The sequence below is a fragment of the Lates calcarifer genome, unplaced genomic scaffold, assembly GCF_001640805.2.
Source record: "Lates calcarifer isolate ASB-BC8 unplaced genomic scaffold, TLL_Latcal_v3 _unitig_5154_quiver_821, whole genome shotgun sequence".
NCBI lineage: Eukaryota > Metazoa > Chordata > Actinopteri > Centropomidae > Lates > Lates calcarifer.
The window spans coordinates 38,619-57,066 of record NW_026117331.1 but is presented as its reverse complement, the minus strand read 5'-3'; the positions used below and the strand labels follow the sequence as shown (position 1 = coordinate 57,066).

Sequence of the window (18,448 nt, the reverse complement as noted above, 5' to 3'; positions counted from 1 at the left end):
GTTACAGAACTGTGTGCCCCTTGCGCATGCCCATTTCCGGTTGGCGCGCATCTACCACTTTAAGCACGAGGCCAACTCGGGAGCGGTCAAAGCCAGCACAGAAGGTGAAGTTGACTTCGGTAAGTAAAGCTTTTGTTTATAATCTTGTCAATATAATTTATTTTTTGGAATTTAGAGTTGTTCGAAGAAACCAGCCTGCAACTCCGGCTCTTCGACTTTCTGAGGCATTGGCATGTTAGCTTGTGTGTGTGTGTGTACGTGTACATGCGCGCCGTGTACACAGAGCAGACGTTAAAAATTTAGCAGCAGTTCAACGTGAGTGAATCCGAATAAAAGTGCTTTGACTCGGTCTAAACGACCTGAAACGAGCCCCAGTGTGTTGTAAATCTGCAGCATATCTCCACCTGTTGCTGCACCAGCCCTACTGTCTGTTAGCTGCTGGATTAGCGCGCGCTGCCTAATTTAGCTGTTTTCTTAACCAGTTAATTTAAGGCTGTGGAGGGAGCGGCTCCGTGCTTCACTTACAGGCACCAGAAGTCAGTGTCAGGTGCACTCATGCTCGTGCTGGGGTTTAAACCTTGGCTAAAGTCAGTCCGGAAGCTGTGTGTGACGTTAGTTAAGTTAAAGTTTGTTTGTAGTTTGTAGACACAACATTCAAACTGAGATCCTCTTCTCTGGCTCAACTGTACATGCCCCTGCCCCTTACAGCAGTCAGACCTGACCCAGTAAAGAAAAGGGAGTACAGTGCTGCAGCAACTGGCGTGTTAGATTTCAGCTTCTGTTAACTTGGGTTATGGGGAAAAGCACTGTAACACCTTCAAATGAAATTATGGACACAGATGTTGAAGACCTCTAGATAAAATATAATTTGACTCTCACTGAATAATTACAGTATTTTGTTGAATTCTGACACCTTGCTCTGGCTAGTGACTTAACCCAGTTTGTTTTATTTCATGCAGTGGTATGAGAACCTGGTAAATGAAAAAAGAACACAGAAGAAAGTCCAGGTGGGTAATGCTTTCATTCAGAAATTCAAAAATGCTGGTTATAGTGATGCTGATCTTTAAGTAATACATTTTGTCTGCATAAGGAGATTTTCATAGACACTGCTGTCTGTTTTATTGCACAAATTTGAAAACTATTGAAACAAAATTGATGACATGACTGTTAAAATTGTACTTAGTGATAGTGATAGTAATATTTCTTTTATGTTTTTTTTTCCAGTTGGTGGCAGTTTGACAAGACATATCCTCCGTCACCAAGACTTTGTTGGCCACCAGGTCACCAGATTCTCTTACCCAGCCAGACCAGCTCAGCAACCGCAGCTTTTTGTCTCACTAAAAATCCATCAGAGACGGTATTGTCACTCTCAGTAATTTAACAGTCATGTTTATTTTTGTGTTTTAATTTGATCCACCACTGCAAAATTATTACATTAAAAACGTTTGTTAGAAAGCAGAATGGGAACCTAACAAGCTAACATCTCAAAGGGCAGGTTGCTAATCCCAAATATTTTAACATTAGTCATTATGATAGGTGGCCACTGTCTCTTTTAGTCAAACTTGTTGTTGTATTTCATGTGTGTAGTGTCTCCTGGAAGAGGCATGCAGTGGACATGTAGGTTTTGCACTTCTGTCTCTCCAAAACGAGGCGAGCTATTAAAGCATTACAGATTAAAGCATGGTGGCTTCACAAGAACCTCCCCAATACCATGTCTTCATCAGCAGTGTATTTGCATATTCAAATCATTTAATGGACTGAAGGTTCATTTATCCAGATTTCACTCACAGATAACCAGTGAAAAAGGTGATGTGCAAACATTTAATTGTCAAATGTGCAAGTTTAATGAGCCTGCAGTGAAAATGATTTTTTTTTTTTTTTCACATTTATGCCAGCATCTGAAGTTGATAGAAAAAATGCAGTGCCCCTATCTGGATTGTGATTTTGAGACAAATGTCTATTCTGCTTTTAACACACACAAAAGTAGGAATCATGACCAGAAGTATTCTACATCTAGTCTGCAGTTCAAACCAGGAATAGCTGTGCAGGTCTGTGGCACTGAGGAGAGCACTTCTCTCCCAGCTGAACCTGTGCCAGCTGATGATGTCACTAGTTTAGAAGAGGAGCTGGCAGATGTTGGTATGGACCTTGACCTTGACCTTGACTCTCAGCTTGAGCACAATTTAGCCTCCCTTTCCCTGAAAATGCAGACAATACTGAACATATCTGAAGGTGCTCTCCAAGAAATTATCCAGCAAATAGGACAGGTATTCCAACTTTGAGAACCGCTAATGTTTTCTGTGGTTGAGAAGATACTCAGACGCCATTACCCTGATATTGATAATGCTGTTGTTAAGGAGGTTGTCCGAGCAGTGACTGACACAAATGTATTTTTGAAACACACATCAACTGGAGGCTCGCTCTCAACCTCCAATAGGAGAGCAACTTAGATAGTGAAAGAATTTCCTGTCGTGGAACCTGTGGAGTTTGTCACTGATAAGCAGGGTCAAAATATAGTTTACATTCCACTGCTTAAAATGCTCAAGGCACTGTTGAGCAAAGATGACGTTTTAGACAAGGCTCTCACCACCAGCAGTTCTAAAGTAAGTGAATACAGTAACTACAGGAAGAGTTCTCACTTTAGTGAAAATGAAGTACCGCTCATCCCTTCATTCCATACAGTTAGCTGTTTTATGCAAGGTAAAATTAAAGAGAAGGGGTATCGTGAAGTCCTGTGCCCACTTATTGAAGACCTTGTGTCACTTGAGGAGAATGGGGTTTATGTTGAAAAGTTAGGAGCAAACATAAAGGGGACTGTGCTGTACGTTGCAGCAGATAACTTGGCTGCCCATGCATTGGCAGGATTTGAAGAGAGCTTTATTGTGGAGAAAATGTGCAGGTTTTGTATAGCCACACGAGAAGAAATCCAAACAAAAAGTGTCAGCTCAGGTTTTTACACACTGAGAACCAAAGATGCCCATGACAGACAGGTTCAGGAAGTCACACAGAACCCATCTAAAGCAGCACATTATGGAGTCAAAGGCAAATGTGTGCTTAGTGAAAGCTTGAAATACTTTCATGCTATGGATGGATTTCCTCCAGATATTCTCCATGATCTTTTGGAGGGCGTGGTCCCATTTGAGTTGTGCATTCAAGATCTGATAAAAAAAGAAGTACATCTCTCTTGAGACACTAAATCAGTCCATCAAAGAATTCCCGTACTCCTTTTCTGATATAACCGACAAACCCCAACCAGACCCGACACCGACATCAAAAGATGATGGAATACCATTTGGACTGTGCTTCCTTTTTCAAAGCAGCACTCCAAGCAGAGTAAAGAGCATAATGATTTCTTCCCTCCCAGGGAACATTCAAGACATGTTGCACCAAAGATGTGGTCTCCAAAACACAGTCCTGTCAGCTCTGTCTGTCAATATTGATGGAATGAACCACGCTTCAGATATGGTGGTTTCTGTAGGTTCATGTGGAGGCCTTCCAGAGTTCAGACAGATTAAGCAAGTGCTAGTGCTTAATGCAGACATTGTTTTCTTGTGCAAACCAATGATAGCATGGTATCATGAGCACCTTCATGCTTATGAATTGACACAAAGCAGCACAGGCTTGGTTGCAACTCAACTGACTGAGTTCAATGATGGTTTTCCTCCAGTGTACCGAGTCAGAGGCACATTGTTTGTTTCTTTGAAACATTACATATTATGCTAGCTGCACTAACTTTATGTCTCTCTTCTTTGTAGAATGATGGAACAGAAGTGGCCAATCGTCATCGTCACTGATTGTGACATTAGAAGAATCAGTCTTGATGAAAAACCAAGCGACCTTGAGTCTCTGTTGGATCACTTGAAAGTTAAACTGGCACTACCATATGACTTTAATCTACAGTTTGAAGACCCACTGTTTAACAATGCCCTCTGCAACCTGACAGATGTGTCAGAACTGACACAGAAACTGAAAGTTATAAATCTCAAGTACTTCTCTTTGGTTTCTAGCACACTGTCCTCACCAAGCACATCTGATACAGATATACTGTATACAAGTAAAGAAAAATCTCAGCTGATGAGGCCCGATCCTTGGCCTTCTGAATTTGATATTCCAGAATTCTCTGTGGATGTAAATTTCCTACTGAGACAGGGAGACCTTGCCTATATGAAGGCTGGAACTCGGATGGATGTTACCCGGGACATGAAACATGTGATCTTAGAGAGACTTGCAGAGACAATGTACAAGTACACGGCATACCCCACAGAGGAACACTGTTGAGAAGTGGCCTCTGCACTGATTGCAAAACATCCTTGTTTGAAAGAAGCTGGATCACCCCCTGGATATTGCGGTTGGAAGAATAGCATTAAGTTCAAGATGGGGAATTTCTGTACAAAAATGAGAAGATCTGGAATGGTCGATGTCACAGTGAATGGCAACAAGCGGAAGAGGGATTCCCCTGAAGGAGAGCCATCATGTAGTAACATAAAAAGGCCAAAAAGAAGTGAGACAAATTTCTTACCAAATTTTCCTGATGGTGAAAATGCAGATACTCAGAGTCAGTTAGAAGTCAGCTTGAAAGTGAAGCAAAGAAAAGGCTTCCAGACTCAGCTGATGTGAAGAAAATGATGGACCAGACATTTTCTTTGCAACGCAAAGAAAGTGTGGAAGAACAGCCTGCCAGCCTCCAAAAGGATGATGGAACGTTGGCCTGTGCTGTTCACAGAAAGTCAGGTATGGTCCACCTACACTTGCACTACACCATAAGTAATCATATTTTTCATTGTAGATTACTCTTTTCATTAGATAATTTTAATGATTAATTGATCATCTAGTAGACCTAACATTAAATGACTAGCATGGTGGAGGAAACAATTCCTTGGATGTGTTTATTTTTTGTTGACAGAGTTTCCAGTAAAAACCTCAAGAAAGACTTCTATGAATCTCTGGACCACCACACCACCCGTCTCATTGACCTCTTCAAATCCAGAAAAGGAGTCCTAGGCCAATCACTTGATCGCCTCCTCCAGCCAATCTATACACAAGTAAGTGTTGTTTCAGATTCTTCATCATTATCACCTTATAGTAGTGAGCTTACTTGTGCTTGAGGTAGTCATAGGGATAGTTCTACATTCTGGCAAATACACCTATTGTCATAATAATAATCTGCATAGTCATATGAGTAGGTACATTACTCATATGACTATGCGTCCGTGCACCCCACCCATCTGGAAAGTAGTTTCAGCTATGCATTTACCTTGAAAACAACTCATAACATTACATTACATTAACGTTTCATTATTATTTCACGGATCTTAAACCAACAGGTACTGATAATTAAAGTTAACCCTTAGAAGCTGATGATCACGCCGCCGTGATCAAATCACGTGACCACCTCATTACGTAACTGCACAGCGTAGAGCGCACGTAGAGAGATGCAGGCTGTGTGTGGGGGAGGTGCCGACTGCGTATGATCGGAAGTCAACCGCGGGGAGAAATTTGCAGGAGTTTGGCGAGCAGAGAGAGAGACACGGAGAAAGAGAAATAGAGAAATATTGAATACATGAAGACAAAATCAAACGTATTCAAAAACGGCCAAAATAGGCTCAGGACTCTAAGGGTTAATGTACCTAATGTACCTTTAAATAATAACACGTACTGTTGTAGAAGTAGCAGCTGTAAGAATAATAATATATATAATCTACTACTTACACTACTATAGTACAAGTAATTATTTAACTACCTCAAGCACTTGGAATTCAATGTTGTAACCTGAGCACACTGCCTGTCGTAGTCTGATTGTTTTTTGTCATTTTTTCCATGAGACATCACCACAACACGCACTGTTGTCCTACAGTGTCTTCCCCTGTATCTTGGAGATAATTCCAGCGAATTCTTCCTCAGCTGCTCAGTAAGTACATTTATAATAATGATCATAATACCATCACACAGCGCTTATTTTATGACATCATCAGACCTCAGGTTTAGTTCTCAGATTTTTCTCAGAACTTTCCAGCCTCACAAGTCTTTAGTTGCTTCAAGTCCTGCAATGGGCATAACAGCATGACACAACACAGTCTCAGACAGAATAGTAAACTTTGCTAAAACTCAGGTCAAGTTAGGTATTACAGCATGTATTCATGTATGTATTATACTTTGCAAGCCAAACATGTTTAAGTGGGGATGTCACACACTACACATGTCGCATGGGTACAGTAAGATTTTATTGTGTGTCGTTTTAACTCCCAGTGTGTTTTTAATTTACATTTCTGATTTTAGTGTGTGGTTGTGTTTTATTGCATGTATTGCAGACTGGGAGTATGTTGTGCTTTTATTCTGAAAAGCCCATGCGGATGTGACACCCCACGGTGTAATCACCTGCACCTGTTAGAGCTAAAGAGTGGCGGGGCCATATAGGCTTCGGAGGAAACAGGACGCAGAGAGCACAGACGAGGCGGAGGAGGCACAGGGGACAGGCTGCAGGATCACGTCGGAGCTGCCGTTGACGGAGAAACCTAGGAAAAATCGTTGAAGGTTCCATGAAGAAGCGGGCAGAGTCCAGCGGTGTGAGTAGCGATCTGCAGCGAAGTGTAACCTGTACTTGTGTGTTTAAAAGTGCAGTGACTGCTGTCCCGCTTCCTTGTTAATTCGAGGTCGGCGTTCCGAGGAGGACAAAGGGGTGGTGCAGCGGCGTGGCAAGACCACCTTAGCGAACGGGCCGACGCTTCCACGACGGCAGAGCCTCTTCCGCCGGTGTTCAACTGTGTGCGACAGCCCTGGCCTCCACAGATAAGACTCTGGACTGCTCCATTGGACTCTCCCACCATTTAGTTTTAGCCTCCCTCCTTTTTAACACCTTTTTACCAGCCCCGTTCTTATAGTCTTTTTAGTTTTATCTGTGTTTTTATATTTTTATTTTATTTTATGAATAAACCCCCGTGTTCCTGTCAAGGATCTGTGTTCTCTTGGTTTTAGCAACTGCTCTCTCGCCTGATTTTTAAACCACATTCATTTTTTATACATTTTAAATTAAACAAGGCATATAGCATAACCCGTTCACATAAGGAAAAATTTGGCGTTGTCGGCAGGATCAGGCCTCGAGAACAGCTGTGCGAGCCAAGAGACTAAAATCATGATGATGCCTGTGTATCCGGGGGCCCCGTGGCTGCCCAAGTTTAAAGGGCTTGGGGACAATTTGAAGTATTGTGATTGGAAGGAACAGATAACTGGGTTACTGGGAACACAGGAATTGACAGAGTCGAAGAAAGTTGATATTGTGCTGGGAGCGCTAGCTGGAGAAGCTAAACTTCAGGTTAGCGTATTGGAAGAGGATGAAAAAGACCAGGTTTGCAAAATTTTCCTCTGTCTAGACTCTTTGTATGGAGACCGTACCCCTGTCTCTGTTCTACGATCACAGTTTTTTAGTTGCACACAGAGGCCAAGTGAGACTGTGCCTTCATTTATTGAGGTTGCGTGAGTTATATTGCAGGCTGCGGCAGCATGACCCAGACAACTCACCCTCCGATGCTGCCTTACGAGATCAGCTGCTGCTTGGGCTACAAGAGAGCCCCCTGGCTCAGGCCTTGAAGGTTTATGCTCGCCGTAACCCTGAGGAAGACTTTGCTGCCATCCGCCGGGAGGCGCTATCACTAGACGCGGAGTATGGGAACACACAGACTGAGGTAACATGCTCATCTGTAAATAACTCTCGTGTCTCCCCTAAACCAACGCAGGGACTGGATCTGACTGGAAGGAGACTCTAAAACAGGAGATCATGGAGGATGTGAAAACACAGATGGGAGGACTCACCCAGGAACTGCTGAGGGAGATTAAATTGCTTCTCCAACCAGCCGCAGTTGCCCCACAGCCCTCCAGAAGGCCTGAGAGAGAAGGGCAGCGACCAACGTCGTATGCCAACGACCGGGACGAACAAGGTAGACCTATCTGCCGTAGGTGCAGACATGCAGGACACATAGCTAGGTTTTGTAGGGAGCCAAACACTTCGCAGCCGGCTTTAAACTAGCCGTCCCTGCTGCTGAGGTCCGAGGGGCAGGGGTTGCTGATTCACCACTAGGAGAGAAAGGGACCACCGAGGCATTTATTGGGCAAAGTCCTACCATAGGGGTGACCATTGAAGGAGTTAAGCTGCAGGGGTTATTAGATACAGGGTCGCAAGTTACTTTAATGTGAGAGAGTTTTCTGGAAGAACACTTCACCGAAGCTAAACTTGGGAAGACTCCTGTATTTTTCCGATTGAGAGCAGCTGATGGTTTAGAGATCCCCTACACTGGCTACGCAGTGTTAGACTTTGAGGTGGAGGGCATTAACATACCTGGGCGGGGAGGAGTTGTCGTGAAGGATGAACACTGCACACACCCGCTCATTATAGGTATGAATGTTGTGACTGCCTGTTGGAATGCCCTGTTTAAATGGCCTGCAGAGTCTGTTTCCTCCCCACCACCACTAAAGAATCAGAGGGTATGGAGGGATGCCTTCGCTACCTGCCGACACATTGAAGTCACTATGGAAGAGGACGGGTGGCTCGGATATGTGCGGCCAGCTCGCCGGAGCAACATAAGGGTCCCCCCGAAAGAGTGAGGTGCTAGTGTGGGGCCGGGCTCGGATGGGCCCAAGAGGGACAGATTACTGTGCCCTGCTGGAAGCACTACCAGATGGCAGTAACGTGGGCGTGGCCAGGACGCTAGCGGTGGTAAGGAATGGCAGAGTCCCTGTTCGTGTCTGCAACCCACACCCTTACAGTCTGTCTATAGGTCGGTACGAGAAACTGGGGAAGCTGTACCACGTAGCTGAGACTGATGTGCATGGACCTCGTGATCTGAGCTTGTCCCTGGAAGAGGATGGAGTGGTTGAAGTGGCCTTGGTGGACGCAGCAGTGAACCTTGGACAGAGTGAGCTCCCACAAGAGGTGAGAGATTTAACTAACAGACCAGATCTGTCTGAAAATCAACAGGAAGAGTTGCGTGCCCTGCTGCTGAAGTGGGAAAAAGTTTTCGCCAAGCATGATGAGGACTTTGGCCGGACAGACGCTGTGCGACACCAGATCCACACTGGTGATGCAGCACCCATCAGGGAGAGGTATCGGCCCCTGCCCCCTCAGATGTACAAAGAGGTGAAGTCCCTGTTGTCAGGTATGCTTGAGAAAGGAGTGATTCGAGAGAGCTGTAGCTCTTGGGCTGCACCCATAGTCTTGGTAAAGAAAAAAGACGGTAGTTGGAGATTCTGTGTTGATTACAGAAAATTGAATGCAGTGACCCATAAAGATGCCTTTCCTTTGCCTAGGATAGAGGAGACACTGACCAATTTGAACAGAGCGGAGTGGTTTTCCACTGGCAGGTCGAGATGGACCCCCAAGACAGGGAGAAGACTGCTTTCACCACTCCACTTGGCCTGTTTGAGTTCGAACGCATGCCATTTGGATGGTGTAACGCTCCAGCCACTTTCCAACGGCTCATGCAACAGTGTTTAAGTGGTCAGGTGGCAGAGTCACTGCTGGTGTATTTGGATGATATCATTATCTATTCACCCGATTTCTCCTCTCACCTGCAGCATCTGGATGAGGTGTTTCAAAGGCTGTGGCGGCATGGACTGAAGCTGCGGCTGGACAAGTGTAAGCTCCTGCAACGCGAAGTGAAGTTCTTGGGCCATGTGGTAGATCAGCGAGGGGTAAGACCTGACCCAGATAAGATCTCTGCAGTACAGGACTGGCCGACCCCCTCCACTGTGAAACAAGTGCGAGCCTTTTTAGGATTAGCAGGCTACTACAGACGCTTTGTAGCTGGGTTCGCAAAAATTGCACGTCCCCTGAATGCACTGTTGACAGGCGCCCCTGCTGACAAACGGACAGAGACTCGGTCAGTACAGTGGTCCCCCGAGTGCCAAGCATCCTTTGACGCATTAAAGGCAGCACTCACACAGGCTCCTGTCTTAGCATATGCTGACTACTCCCTGCCGTTCATTCTGTATACGGATGCCAGTAACCAGGGCTTGGGTGCAGTGTTGGCCCAAGTTCAGGGGGGGCAAGAACGTGTCATAGCCTACGCGAGCCGTGGTCTACACCCAGCTGAACAGAATGACGCCAACTACAGCTCATTCAAATTGGAGCTTCTGGCACTCAAGTGGGCGGTAACTGAGAAGTTCAAAGACTATCTGACTGGTGTGCAATTTACAGTGTACACTGATAATAACCCTGTTGCCCATTTGCAGACAGCACGCCTGGGTGCAGTAGAACAGCGTTGGGTTGCCCAGCTTGCCTCCTTCAACTACAACATCAAGTATCGTTCAGGTAAAAGCAATGTGAATGCTGATGCCTTGTCAAGGTTTCCAGTGGGGATTCCAGATGCTGAACCAGCCAACGCAGGGGCTCTGTTTTCGGCAGCTGTGGAACTAACCCCTAGGGGAGAGAGTGAGGAGTGGGCTGATGGCGAGTGGGAGATTGCTCAAGCTAGTGACCCTGATATTCAGGTTGTTAAGGGGTATGTGGAGAGACAAGTAAAACCCTCTGGACCTGAACGACATGCTATGTCCCGCAGAGCCCAGAAGATACTACAACAGTGGAAGAGGCTCCAGAATAAGGGTAACTTACTATGTCAGAGAGTGATCGACCCTCATTCTAATGAAGAGCATTTCCAGATTGTGTGTCCCAGTTCTAGATACCAAGAAGTCTGGAGAAAGACCCACGAGGCAGCTGCTCATGCTGGTGTGGACTGGACCTTATCCCGAATCCGGCGAAGATTCTACTGGCCGGACCAGGAGGTGGAGGTACGTCGTCTGCATCAGAGTTGTGTTGCCTGCAGCCTGCAAAGAGAGAAGGTAGAGCCCAGGGCCCCACTAAACCCTATTACTGTGTCCTATCCTTTAGAGGTGATAGGTTTAGATTTTTTGTCCCTTGGTCGGCCCACAGATGCTTACCAAAACATCCTAGTTGCTACAGATCTGTTCACTCGTTTTGCCTGGGCTGTTCCTACACGCGATCAGACAGCTCAGACCACAGTGAGAGTGGTCCTAATTTTGAGTCAGCCTTGATGAAGCAGCTCTGTGACACTTATGGTATAACCAAAAGTCGCACAACACCATACCACCCAGCAGGGAATGGTAGTGCAGAGCGTTTTAACCAGACGTTGTTGAACATGCTTCACTCACTGGAAACAGCTAAACAGAATCGTTGGCCTGAGCATATTCCTGAGTTAGTCCACGCCTATAACAACACAACACATAGCTCAACAGGTTATGCTCCCTCTTTCTTGATGTTTGGCAGACACCTACGGCTCCCAGTAGACATAGAACTAGGAGTGGGTCCCCAGCAATCTTGTCACGGGCTAGGTGGGTGGGTGAAAGATCACCAACAGAGACTTTCCCTAGCTTACGGCATAGCAAGGCGAAAGATGGGCGAGGCAGCTTCTCAACATAAACGGCATTATGATAAAAAGGCAAAAGCTATGCCACTGCTGCCAGGAGAGAGAGTATGGGTGCGGGAGAGAAACAGGCATGGCAGAGGGAAATTGTGTACTTGGTGGGGTGCTGACCCCTATGTGATTTTGGACAAGGTGGGAGACACAGGGGTGGTGTACCGGGTACAACCAGAGAAAGGTGGCCGTGAGCAGACTGTGCATAGGAATGCATTAAAGTTGTGTACAGCACCTCCTGCAGATGTTTTACCACCATCAGGTGAACCCAACAAAGACTCTCAGAGACTTACAGAGACTCAAAGGTTGCCAGAACCATTGTTTTATGGGTTCCTACCGGCAGCCCTGCCTATGCCCCCACAGGATGGACAGCTGGGAGCAGCGCCACGACGCTCCACTCGGCCTAATTTTGGCCAACCGCCAGAAAGGTACAGAGACTGAGTTGATTTTTACGTTGCAGGAACTGACAACGTCAAACAGTGGGGGGATGTCGCATGGTCAAAGTAAGATTTTATTGTGTGTCGTTTTAACTCCCAGTGTGTTTTTAATTTACATTTCTGATTTTAGTGTGTGGTTGTGTTTTATTGCATGTATTGCAGACTGGGAGTATGTTGTGCTTTTATTCTGAAAAGCCCATGCGGATGTGACACCCCACGGTGTAATCACCCGCACCTGTTAGAGCTAAAGAGTGGCGGGGCCATATAGGCTTCGGAGGAAACAGGACGCAGAGAGCACAGACGAGGCGGAGGAGGCACAGGGGACAGGCTGCAGGATCACGCCGGAGCTGCCGTTGACGGAGAAACCTAGGAAAAATCGTTGAAGGTTCCATGAAGAAGCAGGCAGAGTGATACTCTGCCCAGCGGTGTGAGTAGCGATCTGCAGCGAAGTGTAACCTGTACTTGTGTGTTTAAAAGTGCAGTGACTGCTGTCCCGCTTCCTTGTTAATTCGAGGTCGGCGTTCCGAGGAGGACGAAGGGGTGGTGCAGCGGCGTGGTGAGACCACCTTAGCGAACGGGCCGACGCTTCCACGACGGCGGAGCCTCTTCCGCCGGCGTTCGACTGTGTGCGACAGCCCTGGCCTCCACAGATAAGACTCTGGACTGCTCCATTGGACTCTCCCACCATTTAGTTTTAGCCTCCCTCCTTTTTAACACCTTTTTACCAGCCCCGTTCTTATAGTCTTTTTAGTTTTATCTGTGTTTTTATATTTTTATTTTATTTTATGAATAAACCCCCGTGTTCCTGTCAAGGATCTGTGTTCTCTTGGTTTTAGCAACTGCTCTCTCGCCTGATTTTTAAACCACATTCATTTTTTATACATTTTAATTAAATTAAACAAGGCATATAGCATAACCCGTTCACACACAACACTAAACAACTATTCACTTTGCTTACAACAGTGAACACACTATAACAGTGGGTCATAACATCCTGCCTACATTCATTTATTTTTATTTTGAATGCAGGATTCAGACACAGCAGCTGACTTCACCCAGGTGCCTGTTGGGGTTCTTAGAATCATGACTGAGGACACACCACCATCGATTCACAGCATTGCCATCATCCTTGAAGGAAACATTGTCATTGAGAGTGAGCATGATGGGCCTGAACAATTAAACCAAAAATTCTACTTTTACTTGTGGAGCTGCAGAGGTCTCCATATTGTATTCTCAATAATTAAGAAAATAGGTACAGAGGTACAGAACACAGTGAGAATGACCCCTCTCACAAAAAATCTGAATCCTTACAATGACTGTCAAAAGAATAGCAGTGGGGGTTTTTGTTTGTTTTTGGGATCTGGTCTTATTTTGTTTCATACTCATCTGGCTCAGTATTATGAGTGCACAGTTACTGCTCCCTCATAATTGCAGAAAGGGAGCACCTCCTGTACTTGGGGGGCCAACAGTAAAAAAAAAAGTTAAAGACCAAAAGTAAAGCAAAGTATGTACTGAGATGTATGCTTTTTGTATTTGTTCACTGTTTTTCACATTTGCGATTGGAAAGCATAAAAATATGTAAAGGCAGCAGAAGACATCCTTATGTAGGTCACATGATCCTGCCATCAGTGCAGGTGTTAAGTAATGTCCAGTGAGTAAAAACTGTTGAAAATGAACATAAAGTATGTTAAGTATTAAAATGTAGTGTACATCTGCAACACAGGTTGAATATATGTCAGAGTTGTTAAATTGCTAAGTGCTGATTTGCTGCTGCTTGGAAGATATATGTACAAGTTCAGTGGAGGTTTTATTCAGGTTTTAAACTTTTACAGACTAAATGTTGCCAGGTCTGTTTGTTGCTGTGAGACATTCAGGAAAGTGTCGAGTGTGAATCGAGAGCCTTCTGTTAGCTTACACCCAGACCAATCAGCACACCTCACACACACTCATTGTCACTCTTAAGTCTCACTCATTCTGTTGTTTACAAATGCAGACAAAATACATTTTGGTGTTCATAATGCCATTTTGTGAGTCTTATTTTTTAAGTTAGATAAACTAAGGTATGTTAAATGAATTTATCTAAAATGAAGTGCTACTCACTTACTTTGACACATTATATTCATTTCATGTGACTTATCTTTATTGAGTTCCTGTCAACTTTATTGAAGTGGATTACACTAAGATACCCTAAGTGTAGCGTATTACAAATTTGAAGTAATGCCCACTTATTTTGGCAGAAAATATTAAGTTAATTTGACTCAAAGTATTTGAGTTGTAACAACTTGATTTAAATGTAACTATACTGAGATACATTAAGTGCTCACAACTTCAAAAAAAGTACAGCCTACTTAATTGTAATAATTTCACAGGACTTCACACAGTTAAGTTTGTTTACTTACTTTTCCCAAGGTAATCGGTTTCCTCATTTTTTTAAGTAAACTCAACTTGTTAGAATTTACAGTGCAGTGAAAGGAGAGGAGAAAGTAAAATCTCAGCCACTTTAATATGATTATTGGTCAAATTCTAATGTTCATGTACAGTCGGGATGTATGGAAACGGTCAGCTGCCGAGGGGGATCTTTGTCCCTTCTGTGGACTCACAGTGAGTCCCGTGTCTGAAAGTCCTCCTGTCTCGGCTTCTGCTCGCTCACTAAGCTCAGAATGAAAAACTGCTGTCTCCAGTGAAAGGAGAGGAGAAAGTAAAATCTCAGCCACTTTAATATGATTATTGGTCCAGCACCTAAGAGTCACTGAATAGGTTGTCATTAGAACCGAGCTGACTCTTTTGTGCAAATGACCTCATCGACAGTAAGTGTTTTGTAGAACTTGTACAGGTGTGGAATAAGATTGTGCAATGCAAATTCTGACATTAAAGAGACCTCCACGTAGGACCTGGTAGTATACTGTGTGACCCTGATGACTTGGATGTCTAATTCTATACAGGAAAACTGTTGTGAATTGGAAAGAAGTGTTGGTTATTTCAGAGCCAAAGCACCCCACCAACCACCAACTCTGTGTTAATGTAGAGTACTGCAGAGTTTTACAGTAAAGGGACTTTAAATGTAGGACCTGGGCTATAAGTTATATGTTAGTCTGATGACTTGGATGTCTTCTAATTTATATAACAGAAGACTGTGTTGCTTTATAATCCTTCTTGGTGTATCAGCCTGCAGTACTAGAACAGACAGTATGGTGTGTAAGTGTGTAAGTGTTTAAGAGACTGTCTATAGGGACTTTAGCAGTCTTATGGCCTGTGGGATAAAGCTGTTGCAGAACCTGGCTGTTCTGCTTTTCAGGCTCAGATACCTCCTGCCAGAGGCCATCACAGAGAACAGTCTATGGTGGGGGTGTGTGCAGTCTCTGGTGGTGTTGATAGCCTGTGACAGACAGTGTTTCTGTCCAATCTCTGGGATGGAGGGAAGAGAAGTCCCAGTGATCTTCTCCGCTGTCCTAACCACTCTCTGTAGGCACTTCCAGTCTGCAGCCATAGATGCAGTTGGTCATAATGCTCTCTACAGTGCTTCTGTAAAAAGTGATGAGGATGGGAGGGGGAAGGTGTGATCCTCCAGAGAAAGTGCAAACACTGCTGCGCACGCTTTGCCAGGGACCCAGTGTTTACAGTCCAGTTTAGGGTATCTGTGATGTGGACCCCTAGGAACTTTGTGCTTCCCACTACCTTTACCACCGTGTTGTTGATCAGCAGTGGCGAGTGGCCAGGCTGGTTCTTCCTTGAGTCAACAATGATCTCTTTTGTTTTTTGACGTTCAGGATCAGGTTGTTCCTCCTGCACCAGTACTCCAGCTGTTCCACCTCCTCTCTATAGGCCCAGTCGTCCTCATTCTGGATGACGCCCACTACCATCGTCTCATCAGCGTGTCATATAGTAATGATATGAGAGCAGCGAGAGTGGCAGTATAATAACACTTCAGATAATACAAATAGTAGTAGATCCATAATGATGGGGCTAATGATCAGAGCAGCAGGTGACACACAGCTGCAGATGAGACTCCATAGCTCCAGAGACACAACAACCTGGAGAGAGACAGAGAGAGAGAAGAGAGAGAGAATAATTGTTAAGTCAGTGACTTTTATGTAAGTGGTGGGCGTGTACATGTCTGTATCACTTGTGGTGTGACATTAGTATGAAGTCTGTGATAAGTGCAGATGAATAAAATGCTTTGTGTTGATCTGATGCTGTCCTTTAGTTTTTTGTTTTTTTGGAATATTGCTCATTGAGCTTAAAGCTCCCAACAGGGCTCCCTGAGAGACTCCTGGCAGTCTGCCAAGCCTTGACTTGTGCATAGAAGTAATTCTGATCTATGTGAAATATGTCACCCACTCTGTCAGTATAGCCTACTGTACATTGTACAATGTAGATCTTTCAAATTTGACTTAAAGCAGATTCATGTTTCAAAGCAGTAACTGTGTTTTTCACAAAGCTCTTTACTTGCACCAGGTTTGTTCACTCAAAACCTTCTCTTTTCTTATGCATTGAATGCAGTGGTCTTTGCCAGGAACTCAGCGCTGTGCAATAAAACTGCAAAAGTGATTGTGCACTGCTCTCCTCTCTGCTTTAGTCCATGATCTCTGCACCCTTACTCAGCGTGGCTCTAAAAATGACAGAAAGAGCAATGTAGATTGAATAACTTTAAATGAACAGACTTTAGTGTACAGGCAGCAGCTACAGCACTTTAATGTAGTTTTAAAGAACTACTGTTTCTGGACTCTGATCTACAACAGTAAGAGACAAATATTAGAAATACATTAGGACAGTAATTTAACTGACATAAACTGTGTGACCAAACTATACAACAAACAGAAGGATGAGACAGTGTTTTGTATTGTAATTCATAGATAAAATGGTAAGTAGTATTCTATTTATCTTTTGTCTACTTATTTACTTATCATTTAACCTGATGGGTTAAAGCATGAACAACAACCAGCAGAGTCCTTTGCCAAAAGGCAGGAGTTTTGTAAATTTCAAAAAGGGCTATTTAGCTCACTGTCTGTATGTTGATTGCCATCCTTAGTACAGGGGTCAGGTGTGTTTGTGCAGGCTGAGAGGTCACAACCTCCATCTGAAAAGCAAGAGCAATCAAAATGTGACCCCTCATCCTGTACAATGTATGAAAGGAAGACACAGTGAAAGCATGTAAGTGCATCTGTAAAGAGGGCTCACATGATTGATCTTTGACAGTTTACACCACAGGTATGCACTGATGTCACTTTTACAGGTCATACTAGCCCCTTACCATGTCTGAGTATTCAGCCAAACCCACCATCACTACAGTGAATGTGGAGTTCTGTTTAAATATTTTTTAATGGTCAAAGGTCAAAGGTCAAGGTCAATGTGACCTCACAAAACAGGTTTTTGGCCATAACTCAATACTAATATTACTAATTATGGCAAAATGTGACACAAATGTCTAATAAGATAAAATGATGAAGTGATGACATTTTCTGTGGCTTTCTGGTCTCCAGGCTGTTCTCCTGACCAGCTTCACCTGTCTATCCAGCCTCTTAGCTGTCCATCAGAAGTGTCCACCCTACTCTGTCTTTATCCTGCCCTCATATTATACACCAGAGGGCCCCTGCTCTTTTAATTTCCAGAACCCCTCCTGCTGGACTTGCTTCTTTCTGGAATCCATCCCTCAAGGGTGGGATACAGTCACAATTTGACCCTCTGTTTCCCTGGGCCCCTGTCTCCAGCCTCAGATCACTGTTCCCTGGCCATATTCCTTCCTTGACTTGCCTTGCTCTTGCTGCCCACCAGATGTGTAAAGACATTTCTCCCTGTGCTCACTCACCTGACTGCCCTGCCTATTTGCACACCTGGCTCCACTTATCATCAGCCTATATTTAATTATTTTTAGTGATCAGTGAAATGGAGGGGATGGGGACGGAAACGCATAGACCTGTCACCAACTGCTCCAAATCACTTCTCATCTCAGAAAAAATATTCATGTAGTAATAATAATAATACTAATAATAATAATACATCAAATTTCTATAGTGCTTTTCAAGACACTCAAAGACACTTAACAATATAACAAAAGAAAAGAGAAACAGTAAAAGAAAAGAGTAAATTAAATAAAGTTGTAGTTCTGTAAATGCCAGGTTGAACAGGTGGGTCTTGATTAGTGATTTAAACGTCTGTAATGAGTCCGAGTTCCTGATGTGTAGTGGAAGGGAATTTCAGGGGTAGGGCAGCGGCAGTGAAAGCTCGGTCCCCCAAGGTCCAGTGCTTGGTTCTGGTGATGGGGGTCAGGAGGTTTGAATCAGCAGATTGGAGACGGTGGGAGGGGGAATGGTAGTAGAGGAGGTCAGTGAGATAAGAGGGGGGAAGGTTATTGAGAGCTTTGTAGGTGATGAGGAGGAGTTTGTTGGAGGACAGGGGAAATGTGGTCTCTGGAGCAGTAACCAGGCTATTGCAGTAGTCGAGTCTGGTGGTTATAAAGGCGTGAATGAGTATTTCTGCAGTGGAGTGGGAGAGGGAGGAGCAGAGACAGGCGTTATTCCAGAGGTGGAAGGATGATGTCCTGATGATGTTGCTGATGTGGGATTTGAAGGAGAGAGTTACACACTCAGAGGG

The 18,448-nt window shown here is 44.4% G+C and overlaps 1 long non-coding RNA gene across 1 annotated transcript; it reads left to right on the top strand.

The window, feature by feature from the left end:
* Positions 1-82: 82 nt before the first annotated feature.
* LOC108873858 (uncharacterized) lies at positions 83-5,842 on the top strand. Its single transcript, XR_001959552.2, has 6 exons — positions 83-119; positions 960-1,007; positions 1,225-1,357; positions 3,756-4,731; positions 4,904-5,042; positions 5,823-5,842. It is a non-coding gene; the product is annotated as an uncharacterized LOC108873858 (long non-coding RNA).
* Positions 5,843-18,448: the final 12,606 nt, after the last annotated feature.